General features: G+C 47.2%; 1 protein-coding gene across 1 annotated transcript in view; it reads right to left on the reverse strand.

The window, feature by feature from the left end:
• LOC115083416 (casein kinase II subunit alpha-like) overlaps positions 1-21585 on the reverse strand; it is a 101404-nt gene extending 79819 nt beyond the window's left edge. Inside the window, exons 1-2 of the mRNA XM_029587222.1 lie at positions 21522-21585; positions 188-260 (exon numbers count right to left, since the gene is read on the reverse strand). The gene's annotated coding sequence lies outside the window, so the exon portion shown is untranslated. The remainder of the gene's footprint in view (positions 1-187; positions 261-21521) is intronic.
• Between the last annotated feature and the right edge of the window lie 6061 nt (positions 21586-27646).

Genomic DNA, 27646 nt, shown 5'->3' on the forward strand with positions numbered 1-27646 from the left:
GATAGATTTTTTTTTTTTAATATCTTCAGTGTTGGTCCCCTAGGTTAGCTTTACAAGCATTGGTGCATTCAATATATTGGATAATGCACCCATTCATTTGGGACTGAATATTACAAATAAATGACCTTCCCCCTTTGCCTGGAGATTGCAACCATTCTTGTATTATGACCTTGACTTTAAAGCTTACTTGAAAAAGCAATGGGATGAATATGTAGCACTGAATGTTTCTTCAGATGCACGTGCTGAGACCTTCTGGAATGCTGGGAAGGCAATAATTAGAGGGCAAATTATAGCGCATAAAAATAAACAGAGGGACAAAGATATTACATATGGGTGAACAATTGCAAACTCTCAAAAAGCAGCATATAGCCACGAGGAGGCCAGAAGTGTTGCAGCATAAGAATAACATTGGGAGATCACTGAGAGCCTTGCTTTCTCAGTGTGAAGTACAACATATTTTGCGATCTAAGTCTGTCATGTTCCGCCAAGGAAATAAAGCTAGTAAGCTTGTGGTGCGCAATAAAGCGTACAATTCTGGTCGCCGCATCTCAAAAAAGATATAATTGCGATGGAGAAGGTACAGAGAAGGGCTACCAAAATGATAAGGGGAATGGAACAACTCCCCTATGAGGAAAGACTAAAGAGGTTATGACTTTTCAGCTTGGAGAAGAGACGACTGAGGGGGGATATGATAGAGGTGTTTAAAATCATGAGAGGTCTAGAACGGGTAGATGTGAATCGGTTATTTACTCTTTCGGATAGTAGAAAGACTAGGGGGCACTCCATGAAGTTAGCATGGGGCACATTTAAAACTAATCGGAGAAAGTTCTTTTTTACTCAACGCACAATTAAACTCTGGAATTTGTTGCCAGAGGATGTGGTTAGTGCAGTTAGTATAGCTGTGTTTAAAAAAGAATTGGATAAGTTCTTGGAGGAGAAGTCCATTACCTGCAATTAAGTTCACTTAGAGAATAGCCACTGCCATTAGCAATGGTTACATGGGATAGACTTAGTTTTTGGGTACTTGCCAGGTTCTTATGGCCTGGATTGGCCACTGTTGGAAACAGGATGCTGGGCTTGATGGACCCTTGGTCTGACCCAGTATGGCATTTTCTTATGTTCTTATCTCTTGTGTGCCCCCCTGAAGAAAAGACTGGTCAGACAATACATCGTTAATACAAAGTTGTGCTGCAGGAGAGGTATAAAGTAACCTAATCCACTCAATAAAAGAATCAGGTATCCCATACTTCGGAAAAAGCCAAAACATATATTCCCATTGCACATTATCAAATGATTCTGCTGTTCTCCTGATCCAATCACTTCTAAACGTTTGCAAACATTTGTGACTCCATGTCTCCCTTGTACAAATCCAGTTTGATCATCAGCCATTATAGTAGGGATGACACAGTATTCAAGGTGCGGTCTCACCATGGAGCGATACAGAGGCATTATGACATTTTCCGTTTTATTCACCATTCACTTTCTAATAATTCCTAACATTCTGTTTGCTTTTTTGACTGCCGCAGCACACTGAGCCGACGATTTCAATGTGTTATCCACTATGACACCTAGATCTCTTTCTTGGGTTGTAGCACCTAATATGGAACCCAACATTGTGTAATTATAGCATGGGTTATTTTTCCCTATATGCATCACCTTGCACTTATCCACATTAAATTTCATCTGCCATTTGGATACCTAATTTTCCAATCTCACAAGGTCTTCCTGCAATTTATCACAATCTGCTTGTGATTTAACTACTCTGAACAATTTTGTGCCATCTGGAAATTTGATTATCTCACTCGTCGTATTTCTTTCCAGATCACTTATAAATATATTGAAAAGTAAGGGTCCCAATACAGATCCCTGAGGCACTCCACTGCCCACTCCCTTCCACTGAGAAAATTGCCCATTTAATCCTACTCTCTAAGATCAGATAGCTCTATTCCTGGCTTTGCTTTGGGTAAAAGCGAATATAAAGTTTGCTTATTTGCAGATGATATGCTCTTATTTCTGCGTGACTCATTCTTTTCTTTGAGGAAAACCTTGGATTTGATTAAGTGGTTTGGGACTTTTGCAGGTTTGAAGATCACTTTCTCCAAATCTGAGGCTTTACCCAATACAGGATATAGTTCGGATGAATTGGTCAGGGGATTTTTCGTTGGCATGGTCCACTGGCACCTTGAAATACCTACAGGTTTGGATACTTCAGAACCTAAATCTTTTGAATTCCTTAAATATATGTAAACAGATAGAATCCATGGATGAACAAATGCGCCTTTGGAAAGAATTTCCCATTTTTGGGAAGATCTGCCCTGTTTAAAATATCTTTGCTACCTTAGTGTAGACAGATGGACTCAGGACCAATGGGTATAGTGTACTCCTGCTAGCAGTTGGAGACGGATCAGATTTCAATCTGACGTCATCCCCTAGTTACATATACCCCTGCAGGAAGTGCAGCTCTTCAGTATTCTCCTTGAAAAGCATTGTGGATATGTGTGTGACTGACTGATTAACTTAATAATTTGGTTAACGAATAACTTCATAACTTGGTTAAACGTTATAATTTGATTAACTTGAACTGGTTGATTGACTATAGCTGGAGACCGCCAGTGTACTCAACCGGAAAGCGTCGACACCCGGCAGGGTGGATGCTCTAGGTAAATGAAAACATGGCTTACTCTTGAATCATATGAAGGACCATGCGTGACAGCAGCCAAGGGTGGGATGCTGAGTCCATCTGTCTACACTAAGGAAAACAAAATTATCAGGTAAGTAATTTCTCCATTTCCTATCGTGTAGCAGATGGACTCAGGACCAATGGGATGTATAAAAGCTACTCCCGAACCGGGTGGGAGGCTGCCCGTGACCCACTTAGTATTGCCCTTGCAAATGCCGTGTCCTCCCGAGCCTGAACGTCCAGACGATAGAATCTGGAGAAGGTATGGATGGAGGACCATGTCACTGCCCTGCAGATCTCGGCAGGTGACAGCATTCTAGTTTCTGACCAGGATACTGACTGGGCTCTGGTAGAATGGGCCTTGATCTGTAGAGTTGGTGGCTTTCCAGCTTCTACGTAGGCCGCCTTGATGACTTCCTTGATCCAGCGGGCTATGGTTGCCCGCGAGGCCGCTTCCCCTTGTCTCTTTCCGCTGTGAAGGACGAAAAGGTGGTCCTTTTTCGTACGGGTTCGGACATTTCCAGGTATCTGAATAGGAGTCTGCCGATGTTGAGGTGGAGCAGACTACGGGCTTCTTCCGAATTCTTCAAGCCATCCGTCGTTGGTAGCGAGATGGTCTGGTTAAGGTGGAAGTGTGAGACCACTTTGGGGAGGAAGGAGGGAACCGTGCGTAGTTGGATGGACCCGGGGTGAGCCTGAGGAACGGCTCACGGCAGGACAGTGCTTGTAGTTCCGATATGCGGCGGGCTGAACACACCACCAGCAAAAACACCGTCTTTAAGGTTAACAGGCGGAGGGACAGGCCTCAGAGGGGTCTGAAGGCGGTTCCCGCTAGGAAGTCCAAAACGAGATTGAGATTCCACAGAGGTACCGGCCACTTTAGTGGTGGGCGAATGTGCTTGACTCCTTTCAGGAAGCGTGACACGTCTGGGTGAGAAGCTATGCTATTGCCCTCGCTCTTGGAGCCGTAGCATGACAATGCGGCAACCTGTACCTTGATGAAGTTGAGGGACAGACCCTTCTGTAGACCGTTCTGTAAGAATTCCAGGATCACAGGAACTTTAAATGAGCATGGCTTGATGTTGTGGTCTTCGCACCAGGCTTCAAATACTCTCCAGATCCTTATGTACATTAGCGATGTGGAGAACTTGCGTGCTCGGAGGAGAGTGTTGATTACCGCCCCCGAGTATCCGCTCTTTCTCAGGCGAGCCCTCTCAATGGCCAGACCGTAAGAGAGAATTGAGCTGGGTCCTCGTGGAGAATCGGACCTTGTTGTAGCAGGTCCCTGTGTGGGGGCAGGGGTAGGGGGTTGGGTATGGGGTTCCCTGCCAGCAATCTTCTCATGTCTGCGTACCAGGGTCTTCTTGGCCAATATGGAGCCACCAGAAGAACTAGTCCCTTGTGTAGTTGTATCTTGTGAATGATTGCGCCCAGTAGGGGCCACGGCGGGAAGGCATATAGTAGAGTCCACGGGGGCCAGGGCTGTACCAGGGCATCAATCCCTTGGGACTGTGGTTCCCGCCTGCGGCTGAAGTATCTGGATACTTGGGCTATGGATCTGTTTGCCAGAAGGTCCATGTCTGGTGTCCCCCACCGATTCACTATCATCTTGAAGGCTGCGGATGACAGCCTCCATTCTCCTGGGTCTAGACTTTCCCTGCTGAGGAAGTCTGCCATGATGTTGTCTTTCCCGGCGATGTGGACGACGGATATCTCCATCAGGGGGTCTATTTCTAGGGACACCTGTTGGCTCCTGGTTCCCCCCACCGGTTGATGTAGGCCACTGTCGTGGCGTTGTCCAACATTACTCTGACCGCTTTGTTTCGAAGTCTGTGACTGCCCACGCTTCTAGGCAGTTGATGTTCCATCCCGCTTCTTCTGCGTTCCATTGCCCTTGGGCGGTTAACTCCTCGCAGTGTGCTCCCCGTCCTCGTAGACTGGCATCTGTGGTGAGTAAGGTCCAGGTTGGGGAGGATAGTCTTGATCCCCGGCTCATGTGGCTGACTTGCAGCCACCACCGTAGCTGAGTCCAAACTCTGCCCGGGAGTGATAGACGTATGGTATAGTTCTGGGACCATGGGCTCCACCGTGATAGAAGTGAGCACTGTAGGGGCCTCATGTGGGCTCTTGCCCATGGCACTACTTCCAGTATGGATCCCATCATCCAATCCCATGCTGAGGGACAAGGATCGTTCAGCAAGGTTTGCAGCCGGTTCCACAATTTTGATCTCCTTGTGGGGGTCAAGCTGACCTTGTCCTCTTTGGTGTCGAATTGGACTCCTAGGTATTCCAGCGACTGTGAGGGCTGTAGGGAGCTTTTGTGTGTGTTGATCACCCATCCTAGGCTCTCCAGTAGGGTTATGACTCTGCTGGTTGCTTGGTGGCTTTCCTCCGGTGAATCAATTCTAGCAGCAGACACGAACTCTCTGTGAATCACAGCCGTGCATGGCACAGACACTGGAGGACTCAAGCTTTCCAGGAATCAATTCAAGCAGCAGACACAAACTCTCTGTGAATCACAGCTGTGCATGACACAGACACTGGAGGACACAAGCTTTCCAGGAATCCATTCTTATCCCGGACACAATAGCAAAAACCCTAGCAGATATTATAAACTGCTCCTTATCACATGGCATCTACCCAGATGACCTAAAAACTGCCTCAATCAAGCCACTGCTAAAAAAAAACCAAATCTAAATGCATGTGATCCCAACAACTTCCGCCCTATTTCCAACCTACCATTTATAGCTAAAATCATGGAAAAACTGGTAAACACCCAACTATCCAACTACCTAGAGGACCACAGTATTCTGTCCCCAAACCAATATGGTTTTCGCAAAGCCGCAAGCACCGAAACGCTACTAATTTCACTCATGGACTACCTACTCTCTGGTATTGATAAAGGCCAAGCATATTTTCTAATCCTCCTTGACTTCTCGGCGGCCTTTGACACCGTCAACCACGCCCTTCTTCTAAAACAGCTGGCAAACATTGGTTTAACAGGTGCCACACTAAACTGGTTCAAAACATTTCTAGAAAACAGAGGATACAGAGTCAAAATTCATAATAAAGAATCCCAATACCACCCTTCTAATAGAGGAGTGCCGCAAGGATCATCACTTTCACCCACCCTTTTCAATGTCTACCTGCTACCACTCTGCCAACTACTAACAAAATTAAGCCTGAAACATTTCCTTTTTGCAGACGACGTACAGATCGTAATCCCTATAAAGAATCAATCTCAAAAACAATGGAATACTGGGACAGTTGCCTATTAGAAATTAAACTTCTCCTCAACAGTCTAAACCTTGTACTCAATGCTTCGAAAACAGAATTCCTGCTCATATCACCGGAAAACAATAACACACTTCCTAAACCACCCACACTCCTTCAAACAACCCACGTAAGAGACTTAGGAGCCATCCTAGACAATCGTCTCAACCTCAAAACATTCATTAACCAAACCACCAAAGATTGCTTCTACAAATTACATATCCTGAAAAGAATAAAAACCGCTGTTTCACACTCAGGACTTCAGAACAATCTTGCAAGCAATAATCTTTTCCAAACTAGATTATTGCAACTCATTACTATTAGGCCTCCCAGCTTCTTACACCAAACCTTTACAAATGGTTGAGAACTCTACAGCCAGAGTCCTTACAAATTCCAGGAAAATTGACCACATTTCACCTATTCTCAAAAACCTCCATTGGCTTCCGATCCACTATAGAATCATGTACAAAACCATTAACATCATATACAAAACTATCAACCAACACACGCAACTTGACCTACAAATACCACTTAAAAAATTCACCTCCGCCAGGCCTATCAGGGAACACTACAAAGAGTCACTCCAAATTCCAAAGGCCAAAACCTACCAACATAAATCCTTGAGTCTCAGAGCCTTCTCATCAGCAGGTCCAGCTCTCTGGAACTCGATCCCACCTGATTTGAGACAAGAGCCATGCTCTTTAACATTTAGGAAAAGACTAAAAACTTGGCTTTTCAAAAAAACATTTCCAAGCCTTGAATAAAACCTCCTCTCACTAGCACTAACTCGTATGCAATAATGGAATGTAAACACGAATCAACCAACCTCAAACCCTCTCTCACTAATTCCTGCTGAATATTTATCATACTATTACCATTCACAACTGTCATATTTATTCATTTGATTACCTATGTACCGTTTCATAGTCTTATTTTTTCACTTGCTATTCTAATGTATCAATAGGCTGAAATGTAAATATTGTGCTGTTCAATTTCTCCCCTTCCATCCCAAGTTTATTTTCCTTGTTTTTTGTAACTTTCCCTCTCCCTTTTTCTGATTCACTGTATTTAAAGTTCAAGGTTCTTATTGAAAATATTGTTTTTTACGTTACGTTATGCTTTACACTCCTTGTTATTTGTAAACCGGGTTGATGTGATGCCTATCATGAAACTCGGTATAACAAAAACAATAAATAAATAAATAAATTCTAGCAGCAGACATGAACTCTCTGTGAATCACAGCCATGTATGACACAGACACTGGAGGACACAAGCTGTCTAGGAATCATTATTACCAGCAGAGATGAGTTCTCTGGGAATCACATTGCGTATAAGAACATGCCATACTGGGTCAGACCAAGGGTCCATCAAGCCCAGCATCCTGTTTCCAATAGTAGCCAAACCTGGAAAGTACCCAAACACTAAGTCTATTCCATGTTACAGTTGCTAGTAATAGCAGTGGCTATTTTCTAAGTCAACTTAATTAATAGCAAGAAATGGACTTAAACTTATCCAATCCTTTTTAAACCCAGCTATACTAACTGCACTGACCACATCCTCTGGTAACAAATTCCAGAGTTTAATTGTGCGCTGAGTAAAAAAGAACTTTCTCCGATTAGTTTTAAATGTGCCACATGCTAACTTCATGGAGTGCCCCCTAGTCTATTATCTGAAGGAGTAAATAACCGATTCACATCTACCTGTTCTAGACCTCTCATGATTTTAAACACCTCTATCATATCCCCCCTCAGCCGTCTCTTATCCAAGCTGAAAAGTCCTAACCTCTTTAGTCTTTCCTCATAGGGGAGCTGTTCCATTCCCCTTATCATTTTGGTTGCCCTTCTCTGTACCTTCTCCATCGGAATTATATCTTTTTTGAGATGCGGCGACCAGAATTGTACACAGTATTCAAGGTGTGGTCTCACCATGGAGCGATACAGAGGCATTATGACATTTTCCGTTTTATTCACCATTCCCTTTCTAATAATTCCCAACATTCCTTTTGCTTTTTTGACTGCTGCAGCAAATCCAAAAAGGATTGGATAAGTTTAAGTCAGATGATTTCAATGTGTTATCCACTATGACACCTAGATCTCTTTCTTGGGTTGTTGCACCTAATATGGAACCTAACATTGTGTAATTATAGCATGGGTTATTTTTCCCTATATGCATCACCTTGCACTTATCCACATTAAATTCCATCTGCCATATGGATACCCAATTTTCCAGTCTCACAAGGTCCTCCTCCAATTGATCACAATCTGATTTAACTACTCTGATCCCTGAGGCACTCCACTGCCAACTCCCTTCCACTGAGAAAATTGACCATTTAGTCCTACTCTGTTTCCTGTCTTTTAGCCAGTCTGTAATCCACGAAAGGACATCACCACCTATCCCATGACTTTTTTTTTTTTTTTCTACAGCAATTTAGGAAATCATATAAAAGGAAAAACAAGAAAGAAAGATATTATTTTAGGCTCAAAAAAGCCACAAGTCATATATCTCCATACTAGTTACACAAATCGTTTCCAAAATTAAGGGAGAATTAGAAAATTAGAGGAGATTGTACATACACTACATTAGAACAGAAAGAAAACAGCAGTTTTAACAATTCCCTATTATTATTATTATACCTAGGAATTACTCTGTATTACTGAGACCTCCAAAAAACTCGGCAGTTGGTCTAGACAAAAAAAAAATAAATGTATTATTACTAATTTTAAGAACACATTTACAAGGGTATCGTAAAAGAAAGGCTGCACCACTATATCTATAACTTTTTGTCTCATACTGAAGAAAGCTTTACGTCGCTCTTGCATTAATTTGGCAAAGCCATAATACATCCAGACTTGACCTCCAAGTACTGAAAGTATTTGGAGGCCAAGTTAACGGTGGTTAAAAAGGATTGGTAAGTATAGCTTTTATACGCTTTCAGAAACTTTTGGGCTTATAAAAGTTTGGTGAAAGATGAAATTAAGGTATATATTTTTTAGAGTTTGTGTGTGTCTGAGGTAATAAGCAAGCCAGAGATCGTTAATTCTAGTGTCTGTCTTTCCCACCCATTCAACCCTCATATTTTTAGGCACAAGACACTTTCTCATTAAAAATCAATCAGGGTCTTATCTAAATCATACTATTGTACCAGCCCTTATTGAAAGTTTAATCAACCCCTTGTAGGACACTAGCAGATTAATTAGTAAATCCACCTGTAAATTTAAAGTACTCTCATTCCAACTCCCTTAGTATCCTAAACTTAACTAGGATCTCAATAAAACTAAGATGAAGGCAGAAGTCCAGCAGCAAGAGGGGGGCTTTCCAGTCTTTTATTTATTTATTTATTTATTTAAAGGCTTTTATATACCGGAGTTCATGCACTAGTGCATACCACTTCGGTTTACACAGAACAAGGAACAGAAAATTACATCAAACAGATTGAACAATTAAACAAATATACAATTACATCCAACGATTGGGTATAAATAACATGGCTAACTTAGTAGGAACTTAGAGTTTGAGGTAAAGGAGAGAAATAGTACCAAGTGGTAACAGAACAATGTTAATAGCTAAATAATAAATAGAAATACAAATTCTTATAATAAATACAGGTGCTTACAGATTACAGTCTTCATGAAAAGTTTACGTCTACAGAATAGGGTTAAGTAAATAAGAACTGGCGGTTATTTCTATAGGAGTGAAGACTTCAAAAACTGAGGTTACATCTGGATTAAGAGGTATTGGTGTAGCATGCTCAAATATTTAATGATTTGGAATTGTGAGACCAAGGATAAAAATTAGGAGTTGTTTGATATGATTATAAAAGCGAGAATGATTCAAGTTCTGGGACGTGGTTCTGAGCTAGATCTTTAAGTGTAGGCTTTTGTATTGAGTGTCAGATGAGGTTCATCCCAGGATACTGAGGGAGCTCAGAGATGTGCTGGCGGGTCTGCTGTGTGACCTGTTCAATAGATCCCTAGAAACGGGAGTGGTGCCGAGTGATTGGAGAATAGCGGTGGTGGTCCCGCTTCACAAGAGTGGGAACAGAGAAGAGGCTGGTAACTACAGACCGGTTAGCCTCACTTCGGTGGTGGGAAAAGTAATGGAGTCACTGTTGAAAGAGAGAATAGTGAACTATCTACAGTCGGGAGAATTGCTGGACCAGAGGCAGCATGGATTCACCAGGGGAAGATCCTGTCAGACAAATCTGATCGACTTTTTTGACTGGGTAACCAAGGAATTGGATCAAGGAAGAGCACTCGATGTCATGTACTTGGGTTCAGCAAAGCTTTTGATACGGTCCCGCACTGAAGACCGGTGAATAAAACGAGAAGCTTAAGAGTGAGTGCCGAGGTGGTGACCTGGATTGCAAACTAGTTGACGGACAGAAGACAATGTGTGATGGTAAATGGAATTCTCTCTGAAGAAAGCGGTTTTAAGTGGTGTACCGCAAGGATCGGTGTTGGGACCGGTCCTGTTCAGTATCTTTGTGAGTGACATTGCGGACGGGATAGAAGGTAAGGTTTGTCTTTTTGCGGATGACAGTAAGATCTGCAACAGAGTGGACACGCCGGAAGGAGTGGAGAGAATGAGACGTGATTTAAGGAAGCTGGAAGAGTGGCAGCTGAGATTCAATGCCAAGAAGTGCAGAGTCATGCATATGGGGAGTGGAAATCAGAATGAACTGTATTCGATGGGGGGGGAGGAAAGGTTGATGTGCACGGAGCAGGAGAGAGACCTTGGGGTGATGGTGTCTAATGATCTGAAGTCGATGAAACAATTTGACAAGGCGATAGCTAAAGCCAGAAGAATGCTGGGCTGCATAGAGAGAGGAATATCGAGTAAGAAAAGGGAAGTGATAATCCCCTTGTACAGGTCCTTGGTGAGGCCTCACCTGGAGTACTGTGCTCAGTTCTGGAGACCGTATCTCCAAAGAGACAGAGACAAGATGGAGGCGGTCCAGAGAAGGGCGACCAAAAAGGTGGAGGGTCTTCATCAAATGACTTATGAGGAGAGATTGAAGAATCTAAATATGTACACCCTGGAGGAAAGGAGAAGCAGAGGTGATATGATACAGACTTTCAGATACCTGAAAGGTTTTAATGATCCAAAGACAACGACAAATCTTTTCCGTCAGAAAAAAATCAGCAGAACCAGAGGTCACAATTTGAAGCTCCAGGGAGGAAGACTCAGAACCAATGTCAGGAAGTATTTCTTCACGGAGAGGGTGGTGGATGCCTGGAATGCCCTTCTGGAGGAAGTGGTGAAGACCAGAACTGTGAAGGACTTCAAAGGGGCGTGGGATAAACACTGTGGATCCATAAAGTCTAGAGGACGTGAATGAAGAGTGGGTGGCTCGCGGGAATGATGGCTACTGCCTGGAGTCAATACCCTTATTAAATAAACATACACACGGTTAATGCGACTCCAACATTGCTCTAAGCTTTAACGGCAAGAGGAAATGTGGAAAAAAGGATTTGCATTCACAAAAAAGCGGGGAGTAGCTTGCTTGTTACGGCGTTTACTACCCCAAACCAAATCCTCAACCAGCCCTCAACAGAACTCGCAAGCATAATCCTCCTCTTCATGCTCTCCTGATATACCCTCCTTTTTCACCTCTCCCTGCTCTCTCACTTGATTCATTAAGTTCATTGAAAATGTTCTCCTCACTATTCTGTTATTCAACTACTAAGAAAAAATGTTTACTGTTCATAATACTCTACTGTTCCCAACTACCATGTTAACTCCATTTGATTGTATGCTAATTGCATATTTTGTAAACCGTTATGATGGCTCTACCGAATAACTGTATATAAAACTCTACAATAAATAAATAAATAAATAAGCCTGATACTTCACTTTCAATGCATATCCAGCATAGCTCTCTGCTTCAACGGCAGGGGAGAAAGACCGATACTTCATGCATATCCAGCATAGCTCTCTGCTTCAACGGCAGGGGGGATGAAGAAAAGTGGATCTATATACAGACAACCAACAAGGACTGAATTACATAGTCTGGGTAAACAAATAAGCATGGGTGTAGCTTGCTTACTGCGGCGGTTACTACCCTAACTAATTAAGCTAGATATTTCACTTAGATGCAGTTCCAACACTGCTCTCTACATTAATGGTGGGGCTGGAAGGGAAATAGAACCAAAAGGTTACTAAGAGCCAAGAGAAACAGAAAAGTATGAGAAAAAAAAAACAAACAAAAGTGCGAAGCTTGCTGGGCAGACTGGATGGGCCGTTTGGTCTTCTTCTGACGTCATTTCTATGTTTCTATGTATGATTTTTTACCCACCGATGAGAGATTGTATGTGGGCACTCTGTGCAAAGAGCTCCTGGCTCTCAGAGAACGAATTCGATCTCTGGAGGCTAGAGTAGCAGACTTGGAGGAGCTGAGGCAGAAAGAGAGGTACATTTATGAGACCTTCTGGGACATAGTAGCCAAGTCCCAAATCCAGTCTGGCAGCCCCAGTGCTGCCTTGGATCAGAAAGGTCTCCCAGTAGGAGAACATCACCCTAGTGTGGCAGGAATGATCCTGTAGCAAGGACCTGCTCTCCAGGTGATGTATTGTCCTCTCGCATGGAGGACAAGTCTCCCAGGGCTACTGCCCAGGAGGGAAGGGTTAGGCCGGCCATCATAGTTGGTGATTCAATTATTAGAAATGTAGATAGCTGGGTGGCTGGTAGATGCGAGGGCCGCCTGGTAACTTGCCTGCCTGGTGCAAAGGTGGCAGACCTCACGCGTCACCTAGATAGGATTTTAGACAGTGCTGGGGAGGAGCCGGCTGTCATGGGCATCAATGACATAGGAAAATGTGGGAGAGAGGTTCTGGAAGCCAAATTTAGGATTTTAGGTAGGAAGCTGAAATCCAGAACCTCCAGGGTGGCATTCTCTGAAATACTTCCTGTTCCACGTGCAGGTCCCCAGAGGCAGGCAGAGCTCCAGAGTCTCAATGCGTGGATGAGACTATGGTGCAGGGAAGAGGGATTCAGTTTTGTAAGGAACTGGGGTAACTTTTGGGGAAAGGGGAGACTTTTCCGAAACAATGGGCTCCACCTTAACCAGAGTGGAACCAAGCTGCTGGCACTAACTTTTAAAAAGGAGATGGAGCAGCTTTTAAACTAGAACAAGGGGGAAAGCAGATAGTCGCTCAGCAGCGCATGGTTCGGAGAAATGTATCCTTGAAGGGTACTAATGAAACAGGAGAGTTAGGGCATCCCAACAGAGAGGTTCCATTAAAAGCAAACATAGTCCATGTGCCTATTTGTAAAAAATCACCAAAGCTAATGATTTCTGAATTATCCCTAACAACTGAAAAGCAGGTTGTTAAAACAAGCAAAAACCACACTTTGAAATGTCTGTATGCCAATGCCAGAAGTCTAAGAAGTAAGATGGGAGAGTTAGAGTGTATAGCAGCAAATGATGAGATTGACATAATTGGCATCACAGAGACCTGGTGGAAGGAGGATAACCAATGGGACAGTGCTATATCAGGGTACAAATTATATCGCAATGATAGGGAGGATCAACTTGGTGGGGGAGTGGCACTTTATGTCTGGGAGGTTATAGAGTCCAACAGGATAAAGATCATACAAGAGACTAAATGCTCAGTAGAATCTTTATGGGTAGAAATCCCATGTGTGTTGGGTAAGAGTATAGTGATAGGAGTATACTACCGTCCACCTGGACAAAATGCTCAGACAGATGATGAAATGCTAAGAGAAATCAGGGAAGCTAACCAATTTGGCCGTGCAATAATTTATTTATTTATTTATTTAGGGGTTTTTATATACCGCAGTACGTAAAAAGATACATCACCGCGGTTTACAATTAACAATAATTAGCAACAGGCTTTACAGATAACAGGTATATACGATAACAGGCAGTACAGATAGTAAACCATAAATTAATATAATGTTTTACATACAAAAAAAAAAAAAAATTAAAAAAAAATTAAAATAATAATGGCAGATTTCAGTTACCCCAATATTGACTGGGTAAATGTAACATCAGGACTTGCTAGAGACATAAAGTTCCTGGATGTAATAAACGACTGCTTCATGGAGCAATTGGTTCAGGAACCAAGAGAGGGATCTATTTTAGATTTAATTTTTAGTGGAACACAGGATTTGGTGAGAGAAGTAACGGTGGAGGGGCCACTTGTTAACAGTGATCACAATATGATCAAATTTAAACTAATAACTGGAAGGGGGACAATAAGTAAATTCTGAGATCTGACACTAAACTTTCAAAAGGGAAACTTTGATAAAATGAGGAAAATAGTTAGAAAAAAACTGAAAGGTGCAGCTGCAAAGGTTAAAAGTGTTCAACAGGCATGGACATTGTTTAAAAATACAATCCTAGACGCGCAGTCCAGATTTATTTCACACATTAAGAAAGGTGGAAGGAAGGCAAAACGATTACCGGCATGGTTAAAAGGTGAGGTGAAAGAGGCTATTTTATCCAAAAAAACATCCTTCAAAAATTGGAAGAAGGATCCATCTGAAGAAAATAGGATAAAACATAAGCATTGTCAAGTTAAGTCTAAAACATTGATAAGACAGGCGAAGAGAGAATTTGAAATGAAGTTGGCCGTAGAGGCAAAAACTCATAATAAAAACTTTTTAAAATATATCCAAAGCAAGAAACCTGTGAGGGAGTCGGTTGGACCATTAGATGACTGAGGGGTTAAAGGGGCTCTTAGGGAAGATAAGGCCATTGCAGAAAGACTAAATGAATTCTTTGCCTCCGTGTTTACTAATGAGGATGTTGGGGAGATACCAGTTCCGGAGATGGTTTTCAGGGGTGATGAGTCAGACGAACTGAACGAAATCACTGTGAACCTGGAAGATGTAGTAGGCCAGATTGACAAACTAAAGAGTAGCAAATCACCTGGACCAGATGGTATGCATCCTAGTGTACCGAAGGAACTTAAAAATGAAATTTCTGATCTATTAGTTAAAATTTGTAACCTATCATTAAAATCATCCATTGTACCTGAAGACTGGAGAGTGGCCAATGTAACCCCAGTATTTAAAAAGGGCTCCACGGATGATCCAGGAAACTATAGACTAGTGAGCCTGACTTCAGTGCTGGGGAAAACAGTGGAAACTATTCTCAAGATAAAATCGTAGAGCATATAGAAAGACATGGTTTAATGGGACACAGCCAGCATGGATTTACCCAAGGGAAGACTTGCCTCACAAATCTGCTTCATTTTTTTGAAGGGGTTAATAAACATGTGGATAAAGGTGAACCGGTAGATGTAGTGTATTTGGATTTTCAGAAGGCGTTTGACAAAGTCCCTCATGAGAGGCTTCTAGGAAAAGTAAAAAGTCATGGGATAGGAGGTGATGTCCTTTCGTGGATTATAAATTGGTTAAAGGACAGGAAACAGAGAGTAGGATTAAATGGACAATTTTCTCAGTGGAAAAGGGTAAACAGTGGAGTGCCTCAGGGATCTGTACTTGGACCGGTGCTTTTCAATATATTTATAAATGATCTGGAAAGGAATATGATGAGTGAGGTTATCAAATCTGCGGATGATATAAAATTATTTAGAGTAGTTAAATCACAAGCAGACTGTGATACATTGCAGGAAGACCTTGCAAGACTTGAAGATTGGGCATCCAAATAAGAACATAAGAAATTGCCATGCTGGGTCAGACCAAGGGTCCATCAAGCCCAGCATCCTGTTTCCAACAGAGGCCAAAACCAGGCCACAAGAACCTGGCAATTACCCAAATGGCAGATGAAATTTAATGTGGACAAGTGCAAGGTGTTGCATACAGGGAAAAATAACCCTTGCTGTAGTTACACGATGTTAAGTTCCATATTAGGAGCTACCACCCAGGAAAAAGATCTAGGCATCATAGTGGATAATACTTTAAAATCGTCGGATCAGTGTGGCTGCGGCAGTTAAAAAAGCAAACAGAATGTTAGGAATTATTAGGAAGGGTATGGTTAATAGAACGGAAAATGTCATAATGCCTCTATATCACTCCATGGTGAGACCGCACCTTGAATACTGTGTACAATTCTGGTCGCCGCATCTCAAAAAAGATATAATTGCGATGAAGAAGGTACAGAGAAGGGCAACCAAAATGATAAAGGGGATGGAACAGCTCCCCTATGAGGAAAGACTAAAGAGGTTAGGGCTGTTCAGTTTGGAGAAGAGACGGCTGAGGGAGGATATGATAGAGGTCTTTAAGATCATGAGAGGTCTTGAACGAGTAGATGTGAATCGGTTATTTACACTTTCGAATAATAGAAGGACTAGGGGGCATTCCATGAAGTTAGCAAGTAGCACATTTAAGACTAATCAGAGAAAATTCTTTTTCACTCAACGCACAATAAAGCTCTGGAATTTGTTGCCAGAGGATGTGGTTAGTGCATTTAGTGTAGCTGGGTTCAAAAAAGGTTTGGATAAGTTCTTGGAGGAGAAGTCCATTAACGACTATTAATCAAGTTTACTTAGGGAATAGCCACTGCTATTAATTGCATCAGTAGCATGGGATCTTCTTAGTGTTTGGGTAATTGCCAGGTTCTTGTGACCTGGATTGGCCACTGTTGGAAACAGGATGCTGGGCTTGATGGATCCTTGGTCTGACTCAGCATGGCAATTTCTTATGCTCTTAATACTCCAGAAGGTGCTGCAGACTTTGCTTCCCAGAAATTTAAGGGATAGTGTACCCAAGGTTTTTCTTGACCTACTTATGGGAATTGGAAGAAGATGGGAGGAAGAGCTCAGACTGACCACAGGGATCAGAAAGTGATGGGTGGAAGAGCTCAGGCTGCCCACAGGGATCAGAAAATGATGGGTGGAAGAGCTCAGGCTGCCCACAGATCAGAAAGTGATGGGTGGAAGAGCTCATGATGCCCACAGAAATCAGAAAGTGATGGGTGGAAGAGCTCAGGCTGCCCACAGAAATCAGAAAGTGATGGGTGGAAGAGCTCAGGCTGCCCACAGAAATCAGAAAGTGATGGATGGAAGAGCTCAGGCTGCCCACAGAAATCAGAAAGTGATGGATGGAAGAGCTCAGGCTGCCCACAGAAATCAGAAAGTGATGGGTGGAAGAGCTCAGGCTGCCCACAGAAATCAGAAAGTGATGGGTGGAAGAGCTCAGGCTGCCCACAGAAATCAGAAAGTGATGGGTGGAAGAGCTCAGGCTGCCCACAGAGATCAGAAAGTGATGGGTGGAAGAGCTCAGGCTGCCCACAGAAATCAGAAAGTGATGGGTGGAAGAGCTCAGGCTGCCCACAGAAATCAGAAAGTGATGGGTGGAAGAGCTCAGGCTGCCCACAGAAATCAGAAAGTGATGGGTGGAAGAGCTCAGGCTGCCCACAGAAATCAGAAAGTGATGGGTGGAAGAGCTCAGGCTGCCCACAGAAATCAGAAAGTGATGGGTGGAAGAGCTCAGGCTGCCCACAGAGATCAGAAAGTGATGGGTGGAAGAGCTCAGGCTGCCCACAGAGATCAGAAAGTGATGGGTGGAAGAGCTCAGGATGCCCAAGGGGCTCAGAAGGCGATGGGTGGAATAGCTTAGGCTGCCAATGGATTTTGGGGATGGGACAGAAAAGCTTAAGCTGACCGTGATGGGGGTATCAGGAGGACGTAGGACAGAGGTGCTCAAGCTGTGGGGTCCTTCCTACTGGTGGCTCTTTTTAAACAGCTGTCACAAGTGGTCTTGGCATGACTGTCCTACATTGCCTGTAACCTATCAGTTGTCCATCCCAGTGCGATATCCATGGATACCTCTTAAGATAATTCATAAGGTGGTCATCAGATGAGACAGACTTAGGAGTGAAGTCAGGAAATATTTTTTATGGAAAGAGTGCCAGATGCCTGTAATACCCTCCTGTAGTGGGTGATGGAGGCTAAAATGGTAATGAAGTGTAAGAAGGAATGAGATAAACACAGAGGATCCCTAGCTGCTAAAATGTGAAGAGAACACAGAAAAAGAATTAATTAGTAGTTAGGTCTGCCTAGCAGGCTGTAAGTGCAGTAATAGCTGAAAGCCCCAACAGAAACAGAGGCACGCGCGAGGCTGGGTGCAAGAAACCTAGGAGGTCAAGTGTTTGGGAAACACTGGAATGAATTAGTAGCTGGATCTGTCTTGCAGTGCATTAATGGTGGCAAGAGCCACCCAGAAAGGCCACAGATGTATGGGTTAAAGTCATATTGGTGGTGGTGGTGGTGATGGCAGCTGCTTGGATCACTGTGGAATCTTATGATTACAAATGGGAAGGGAAGAGGGGCTGGGCGTAAACTAAAAAAGGGATCGTGCACAATGGAGAAGCAGACACAAACTGTCTCGGATGAAGCGTGATACTCTACAGGTGGTCATGCTCTATGGCTGGAAGCTGGGATAACTGTGCAGACTGAAGGAATCAACTGGTCATTTTCTGCCATCATCTACTATCTTATTAATAAAACATATCACAACCTATAAAAAAAACTATTAAAAACCTTTAAATAAATAAATAAGCAAGCAATCAAGTCTTCTCCAGGATCAACATGGCTGCCACAGCTCTGATCTACAAATCAAATCAATAGCTCATCTTCAAAGCAAACATTTTCAGGCTGTTTCTTCCTATACATGACCAAAAAGCACATGGAGGATTCAACCTAAGCATAAACCCAACCAGCCTGACCTCAAATACGCCAGACAGAAAGAACAGCAAACTTACGGCATTGCCGAAGAGCGGCCAGCATGCACAAGGCAAGGCTAATCCAGAGCATGAGGACCACTGGACTCATGGAGACACCGTGGCAAGCAAAAAACTTCCAGTAAGAGACCCGGGAATCATCCTGGATAGTGCTCTAAAAACATCATGCCAATGTACAGCTGTGATCAAAACAGCTAATGAGATGTAAGGTATAACTAACAAACAGGCCGATACAGAACAGTGCGCTCCGACGGAGCACACTGCTAACCCGCCACTGGACGCAGGATTTCCCTTACCCCTTATTCAGTAAGGGGCCGAAAACGCGCGTCCAATCCGCTGAACCTAATAGCGCCCACAACATGCAAATTCATGTTGATGGCCCTATTAGGTATTCCCGCGCGATTCAGAAAACAAAATGTGCAGCCAAGCCGCACATTTTGCTTTCAGAAAAAAAAAAATTTCAAGTCGGCCCGCGGCTGTCGGGTCGAAAACTGGACGCTCAATTTTGCCGGCGTCCGGTTTCCGAGCCCGTGGCTGTCAACAGGCTTGAGAAACGATGCCGGCAAAATTGAGTGTCGGCTGTCAAACCCGCTGACAACCGCCGCTCCTGTCCAAAAGGAGGCGCTGGGGACGCGCTAGTGTCCCTAGCGCCTCCTTTTACCTGGTTTTACCGCCGGGCCTAATTAGCATACTGAATCGCGCGCACAGGAGAGTGGCCTGTGCGCGCGCCGGGAGAGTGGGCGTTCACCTGCTCTCCCGCAGACTTTACTGAATCGGCCAGAAACCAGAAACTTCATTAAGTCAAGTCAGTAATCTCACCCCAAGTTCACATCATCTCCAGACCAAAGACTACTAAAAGCTGGAAAGGTCTGACAGGAAATGGACAACTCTACACAGGCTCTGTGCCTTATACACTCCGTGCTGCTCTGCAAAATGGACTTTGGATCTTTCCCAGTTTGGCACTTTTTATGTTGTTATGTAATAAGAGAGAGAATGTTATAGCAGGTCTCAGCCGAGGCACTTCCTGATACAGTAGTGCTATCCCCCCTAGCACAGCATCTTCATCAGGAAAGGCACCCCCCCCCCCAGTAAGAGGCGAGAGACCAGAGAGAGAAAATATATCCAGAGATGGGGGAAAAAAAACACCTGATACAGGAGGGGCGAAGGAAGAGAGGAAGCATTCGTGGCGACCACCCCCCTAAATAATACGCCCTAATAACTCTTCATGCACTTACAAATAGGAAGCTGTGTAAATTTATCCTTATATAGACATGGCCTTATTGCAAACAGCTAAGTTTTGTCTGATCTGTTGTACATAGTGTATATTATCTGTATGATTGGTTGATAATTTTATTATGAATGTTTTCATTGCTTGTACTCCTCCTCGAATATTGCTATGAGTGCATTTAAAGAATCATTTTAAATGAATAAATAGAATAAGATTCTCTGAAGAGGGACGAGAAACATCATGGAGAGGGGACACAGAAAAGAGCTGCCCTAGAAAAGGCAGGGGAGAAAGATGGGGAGAAGTGGAGAGGAATATCCTGGGGAGGGGGAGAGAGGAGAGGGGTACCCTGGGGGAAGAGGATGGAGAGAGATACACTGAAGGGAGGGTTAGGGAGGGACAGAGAAAGGGGATAAGAGAGAGAGAGAGAGAGAGAAGGGAGATAGGAAGGGGCTACCCAGAGGAGAGAGATACTCTGTTTGATGAGGGAAAGGGATACCCTGGGGGAATAGGGAGGGACAGAGAAGGGGATAAGGGAGAGGAAGAGATAGAAGGGAGATAGGAAGGGGCTACCCAGAGGAGGAGGGAAAGAGAAGAGAGATTCTCTGTTTGATGAGGGAAAGAGGAGGAAAGGGATACCCTGGGGGAATAGGGAGGGGCAAAGAAGGGGATGAGAGAGAGAGAAGGAGATAGGAAGGGGCTACCCGGGGGGGGGGGGGGGGGGGAGGGAGGGAAAGAGGAGAGAGATACTCTGTTTGATGAGGAAAGGGATACCCTGGGGGAATAGGGAGGGACAGAGAAGGGGATAAGAGAGAGAGAGAAGGAAGATAGGAAGGGGCTACCCAGAGGAGAGAGATTCTCTGTTTGATGAGGGAAAGGGATACCCTGGGGGAATAGGGAGGGACAGAGAAGGAGATAAGGGAGAGGAAGAGAGAGAAGGGAGATAGGAAGGGGCTACCCAGAGGAGGAGGGAAAGAGGAGAGAGATTCTCTGTTTGATGAGGGAAAGAGGAGGAAAGGGATACCCTGGGGGAATAGGGAGGGACAAAGAAGGGGATGAGAGAGAGAAGGAGATAGGAAGGGGCTACCCAGGGGGGGAGGAGGGGGGGAAGAGGAGAGAGATACTCTGATGAGGAAAGGGATACCCTGGGGGAATAGGGAGGGACAAAGAAGGGGATGAGAGAGAGAAGGAGATAGGAAGGGGCTACCCAGGGGGGGAGGAGGGGGGGAAAGAGGAGAGAGATACTCTGATGAGGAAAGGGATACCCTGGGGGAATAGGGAGGGACAGAGAAGGGGATAAGGGAGAGGAAGAGATAGAAGGGAGATAGGAAGGGGCTACCCAGAGGAGGAGGGAAAGAGGAGAGAGATTCTCTGATGAGGAAAGGGATACCCTGGGGGAATAGGGAGGGACAAAGAAGGGGATAAGAGAGAGAGAAGGGAGATAGGAAGGGGCTACCCAGAGGGGGAGGAGGGGGGAAAGAGGAGAGAGATTCTTTGGGAGAGGAGAGAGAAAGGAGGAAAGAAGGAGAGGGAGACTGGGGGGTGGGGGTGTTAGGGACAATCTGCCCAGGGGGGAGCGAGGAGGCAATGAGGAAACGAATCCTCTAGGCGGGGTCTGGGAGAGGTGCGGCCGCACTGCGCGCGCGCCCCCTCCACCAGGGGTCTCCGCTCACCTCAGGCCGGCGGCTCCGGGGGGCTCCAGGGGCCGCTTCCGCTCCGGCTCGGAGTTCCCGGGAGGCTCCGGGGCGGGTCCGCGCTGGAGAGCGAAAGAGAGAGAGGCCCGAGCTCCGCCGGCCGGCAGGGGGCGCGCTCCGCTCCCACGCACTCCGCGCCGGCGCCGCGTCACTTCCGCTCCCACGCAGGGCAGCGGATGATGCCAACCTCGCTTACTTACCGCGAGCTGGGGCTTCTTTTTTGATTGGGCTTCTTTGCCTGCCAGTCGCGGTTTTTTGGGCTTGTTGGGCGGGACTTGCGCTCTGATGTTGAAATGATTGGCTGCTGCTGCTGCTGCTGCGATGAAGCCTGTCCGTAGCAGGCGCACCCTAGCCCTATGTTGCAGCAGTAAGCCAATCAGAGCAGAGCTGCAAACCTTCACAGGAGCTTGTGGCCAGCACAAGCAGTTTACAGCAAGCAAGAGAGAAGGACTCTTCAGACTGTGCAGCTACAGGAGGGGAGGAATGAGAATGTGGGGGCCAGGGATGTGCTCGGTGGGGGGAAGCAATGTGGGGGGGGCCATAGCTGTGCTCGGTGGGGGAATCAATGTGTGGGGGCCATAGCTGTGCTCGGTGGGGGAATCAATGTGTGGGGGCCATAGCTGTGCTCGGTGGGGGAATCAATGTGTGGGGGCCATAGCTGTGCTCGGTGGGGGAAGCAATGTGTGGGGGCCAGGGATGTGCTCGGTGGGGGAAGCAATGTGTGGGGGCCAGGGATGTGCTCGGTGGGGGGAAGCAATGTGGGGGCCAGGGATGTGCTCGGCGGGGGGAAGCAATGTGTGGGGGCCAGGGATGTGCTCGGCGGGGGGAAGCAATGTGGGGGGCCATAGCTGTGCTCGGTGGGGGAATCAATGTGTGGGGGCCATAGCTGTGCTCGGTGGGGGAAGCAATGTGTGGGGGCCAGGGATGTGCTCGGTGGGGGGAAGCAATGTGTGGGGGCCAGGGATGTGCTCGGCGGGGGGAAGCAATGTGGGGGGCCATAGCTGTGCTCGGTGGGGGGAAGCAATGTGTGGGGGCCAGGGATGTGCTCGGCGGGGGGAAGCAATGTGGGGGGGCCATAGCTGTGCTCGGTGGGGGAAGCAATGTGTGGGGGCCAGGGATGTGCTCGGTGGGGGGAAGCAATGTGTGGGGGCCAGGGATGTGCTCGGTGGGGGGAAGCAATGTGTGGGGGCCAGGGATGTGCTCGGAGCGGGGAATCAATGTGTGGGGGCCAGGGATGTGCTTGGAGGGGGGAATGAGCATGAGGGAATTGAAGATGCATTTGTAGGGGGATGGGAGACAGGAATGAGTGTGTGGGGGGGACCAGGGATGTTCTTGGAGGGGGGTGGAATGAGTGTGTGGGGCTGGTGTTCTTTAATTTGTTCTACATCACTTGATTTCATCTATTTTTATTTCCTCATTTCTCCTCCCTGCAGCAGATCACCTCTGTGTAAGAAAGCCTGTCCATACCTACTGTTTCCGTCATTGGCTGCTACATTTCTAAATGGTTTTGATCTACTATGGCTAAAGAAAGGAACTGGACTAAGTACAGTAAAAAGTACTGCAAAGCGTGGGAAGAGGAACGTGAACTAAGAGCATGGATTCAGCCTGTTTTCAGCAATGAGAATAAGGCTATGTGCAAATTTTGTAAGTGTGATATTCGTGCACATCATGCAGACCTCCAGCCTGCTAAAACAGAGAAATATGCAAAAAGTTAAGCTCCTTTGTCATCTATGCGACTCACAGACATTGGTGTTTCAATTTCACGTGTTTTGGGCTTTTTTTGGGGTTGTTTTTTGGAAAAAAAATTTCCTGGCGTGTAGCCAGATGGACTCAGGACAAATGGGATAGTATCCGCGTGCTAGCAGTTGGAGACGGATCTGACGTCAGCACAGGGGCGTGTATATATCCCCACAGGAAGCGCAGCTGTTCAGTAATTTCCGTCTCCAAAGCAGTTTGGAGTGCCTGCACGCTGGTTCAGCGTGCTTTCCAAGACTACTTTCATTTTTGTTTTCTTCTCTTCTAGATTCTACTTTACCTTTCTTCAACACCTTTTTGAGCCCCGCGCTCCTCAGGGGCCGTTCTGGCCGTGCCCCCCAGTTGAGCTTCCCGGGGTGACTCCCGTGGTCCCCCGGAGGTGTAAGTCCTCGGTTCAGCCGAGGCCCTCGCTCCCGGCGTGGACGAGGTAGCGGGTGCAGTGCCTCAACCGCGGCGGTGAAAGGTATCGGCCCTTTCCCCTCGCAGCCGGAGACCGCCTGTGATCCTGCCCGGCAGCGCTGCAGATTTGGTACGGCGTACGTCTCTTCACCCAGGTCTCCGCTATCTAGAGGACCGGCGGCGTGGCAAGCTGTGGAGGACGCCATTTGTGGCCTTACACAGGTCCGGAACAACGCTCCGGCGGCTGACATGGAGCCCGCTCTTTCCTTCCTCACCGATGCCGCATCGGATTTGGTTCGAACCACAGCTAAGGGGATCTCGTCTTCCGTGGCCGCCAGGAGACACCTATGGATCCAGCCATGGTCCGCTGATGCCCCTTCCAAGTCTCGCCTCACCAAATTGCCTTTTCAGGGCTCGTTTCTGTTTGGCAGTGACCTTGATAAGCTTGTCGCTTCCTGGGGTGCCTCTCCTGTGCCTCGCCTACCAGAAGACCGGTCCAGGAGGGGACAGCGCTCCGGTCCCCGGCCCTCCAGGGGCAGGGGTTCACAGCGATTTGTTCCATATAGAGGGCGCTACCAGACGCCGCGTCCTCCGGCCAGGAATCAGTCCTTTCGGTCCAGGCTGCGCAGACGGGGGAACGGGCCGGGCGGGGGTCCCGGTCGCATCCCACAATGAGAATTTGCCGATTCATCTGGGGGACGAAGCCATAGGGGGCAGGTTGACCCTCTTCTACCCCAGATGGGTCGAGATCACGTCGGACCAGTGGGTCCTCGCAGTTATCCGAGAGGGGTATTATCTGGACTTTCATCATCTTCCTCCGGACAAGTTTGTGGAGTCTTCATGTTCCCCGCTCAAGAAGGCAGCATTGGCGGCCACCCTGACGAGGCTCCTGACCTTGAACGCCATCCTCCCAGTGCCTGCCTGGGAAGTGAATTCTGGACACTATTCCATTTATTTCATAGTACCCAAGAAAGGGGGCACTTTTCGGCCTGTGCTGGACCTCAAATCCCTCAATCGGTACTTACGGGTGCCGAGGTTTCGCATGGAAACTCTGCGCTCCGTCAAAGCCGCAGTCCAGCCCGGAGAGTTCCTCACGGCATTAGACCTGTCCGAAGCCTATCTTCATATTCCGATACATCCGGATCATCAGCGCTTCCTCCGCTTCAAGGTTCTGGACCGCCACTTCCAGTTTCGAGCTCTCCCCTTCGGGTTGGCCACCTCCCCGAGGACATTCACCAAGGTGATCGTGGTTGTGGCGGCGGCACTCAGGCGGGACGGGATCTTGGTCCATCCCTACCTAGACGACTGGTTGATCAGGGCGAAGTCCCGAGCGGAGAGCCTGCGGACAACCGACAGGGTGATCGCCCTTCTGGAAAGCTTGGGCTGGGTCATCAACCTCAGCAAGAGCTGCCTACAGCCTTCCCAGTCCATAGAATATCTGGGGGTAAGGTTCGACACTCGGGCGGACACGGTCAGTCTTACGTCCAAGAGACAGTTGAAACTTCGGCAGCGTATCCAGTATCTGTTGGGAACCAGTCGGCCGTTAGCTTGGGATTATCTGCAAGTTCTGGGTCTCATGGCCTCCACTCTGGATGTGGTGCCTTGGGCACGAGCCCATATGAGACCACTACAGCATTCCCTGCTCTCTCGCTGGAGCCCCCATCACCGAGCCTATTCCACGCGCCTCCCTCTGCCGGTCCATGTTCGGACCCAGCTGCGGTGGTGGTTGCGGTCCGACCACCTGAGCAGGGGGTCGCGGATGTCCTCGCCCACGTGGATCTTGCTCACCACGGATGCCAGCCTCAGCGGCTGGGGAGCACATTGCGAAGAACTCACTGCGCAAGGGCGTTGGAACAGGGAGGAGTCCACATGGAACATCAATCGCCTGGAAGCCCGGGCAGTCAGACTGGCCTGCCTTCGTTTCGCTCCGCGGCTGCGGCACAGAGCTGTCAGGGTGATGTCCGACAACGCCACCACGGTGGCCTACATCAACCGTCAGGGCGGAACCAGAAGCCGACAGGTATCTCTGGAAATCGCCCCACTCATGGTTTGGGCAGAGGCGAATCTGCGGGACATCTCCGCCGTCCACATTGCCGGGAAGGACAATACCACAGCAGACTTCCTCAGCAGGGGACGCCTGAATCCAGGCGAGTGGCAGCTGTCCCCCACAGCTTTCCAGATGATTGTCGATCACTGGGGGATCCCGGCCATGGATTTACTGGCAGACAAGTCCAATGCTCAGGTACCCAGATACTTCAGCCGCAGGCGCGACCCGTGCTCGCACGGCATCGATGCTCTGGTCCAGCCGTGGCCTCCGGGGACTCTTCTATATGCCTTTCCCCCGTGGCCTCTACTGGGTGCCCTCATCCACAGGATTCGGTCACACCAGGGCCTAGTTCTTCTGGTGGCCCCGGACTGGCCGAGAAGACCCTGGTACGCGGACCTCAGACGCCTGCTGGCAGGGGAGCCTCTCCCCCTGCCTCCTCTCCGGGACCTTCTACGTCAAGGTCCCATTCTGCACGAGGATCCGGCTCAGTTCTCTCTTACGGTCTGGCCATTGAGAGGGCTCGACTGAAGAAAAAGGGTTACTCGGGGCCTGTGATTACTACACTCCTCCGGGCTCGCAAGTTTTCCACATCCCTCACCTACGTACGGATCTGGAGAATTTTTGAAGCATGGTGCGACTCTCATGGCACCAGTCCACATGCCGCCACTATTCCTATTGTGTTGGATTTCTTGCAGGATGGGCTTCAGAAGGGTCTCTCCCTCAGCTCCATCAAGGTTCAGGTAGCGGCACTATCGTGCTATGGACCCAGGAGAGGTGGCAAGACTATCGCCAAGCACCCTGATGTTTCTCGTTTCCTGCAAGGCGTCAAGCATATTCGTCCGCCACTAAAGTGGCCTATACCCTTCTGGAACCTTAATCTGGTTCTGGATTTCCTTGCGGGATCCACCTTCCGACCCCTTCGGGGCTTGTCTCTACGGTCTCTAACCCTGAAGTTGGTATTCCTGCTGGCCGTATGCTCCGCACGCCGCGTCTCTGAACTACAGGCGCTGTCCTGCCGTGACCCCTTTCTACGTATCACTTCGGAGTCTATCCATCTTCGGACGGTTCCCTCCTTTCTCCCTAAAGTGGTTTCACAATTTCATCTTAACCAAACCATATCCTTGCCTACCACGGTAGGTTTGAAGAAATCTGAAGAAGGCCGTTTATTACGCCATCTCGACCTCGGCAGATTGCTGCCCCGGTATCTGACAATGACTCAAGACCTGCGGAAGACAGACCATCTGTTCGTCCTACACAGCGGGAAGAAGCAAGGTGAAGCGGCCTCTCTGCCCACCATTGCCCGCTGGATTAAAGACGTGGTCAGAGCCGCCTACGTGGCGGCTGGGAAGGCTCCGCCTCTACAGGTTAAGGCTCATTCTACCAGAGCCCAAGTGGCGTCTTGGGCTGAATCCCGGATGCTGTCACCGGCGGACATCTGTAAAGCAGCGACATGGTCCTCCCTCCATACCTTTTCTCGGTTCTACCGTCTGGATGTCCAGGCCAGGGAGGACTCGGCCTTTGCGAGGGCGGTACTGCATGGTCCTCAGGCAGCCTCCCGCCCAGGCGGGGTGTAAAGCTTTGGTACATCCCATTCATTCTGAGTCCATCTGGCTACACGCCAGGAAATGTTCAGATTACTTACCTGGTAATCTTGTTTTCCTTAGTGTAGACAGATGGACTCAGCATCCCGCCCAGCTGCCTGTGTCCATGGGTTTCACTGATTCCGGGTACGCCTTTGACTTTTGTGTTCCTAAGAGCGTACACTCTGCCTATATCCACGCCTTCCGGTTGGGAAGGCTGGCGGTCTCCGGCCACTGTCAATCGGTCAGGGGAGGCCTGTTTTCACTTTTTTCTTTACTTTTCAATGAGCGTCAGTACACACATCCCTAACAGCTTTTGCAAG

The sequence above is a fragment of the Rhinatrema bivittatum genome, chromosome 2 (genome assembly GCF_901001135.1).
Source record: "Rhinatrema bivittatum chromosome 2, aRhiBiv1.1, whole genome shotgun sequence".
Taxonomy (NCBI): Eukaryota; Metazoa; Chordata; class Amphibia; order Gymnophiona; family Rhinatrematidae; genus Rhinatrema; species Rhinatrema bivittatum.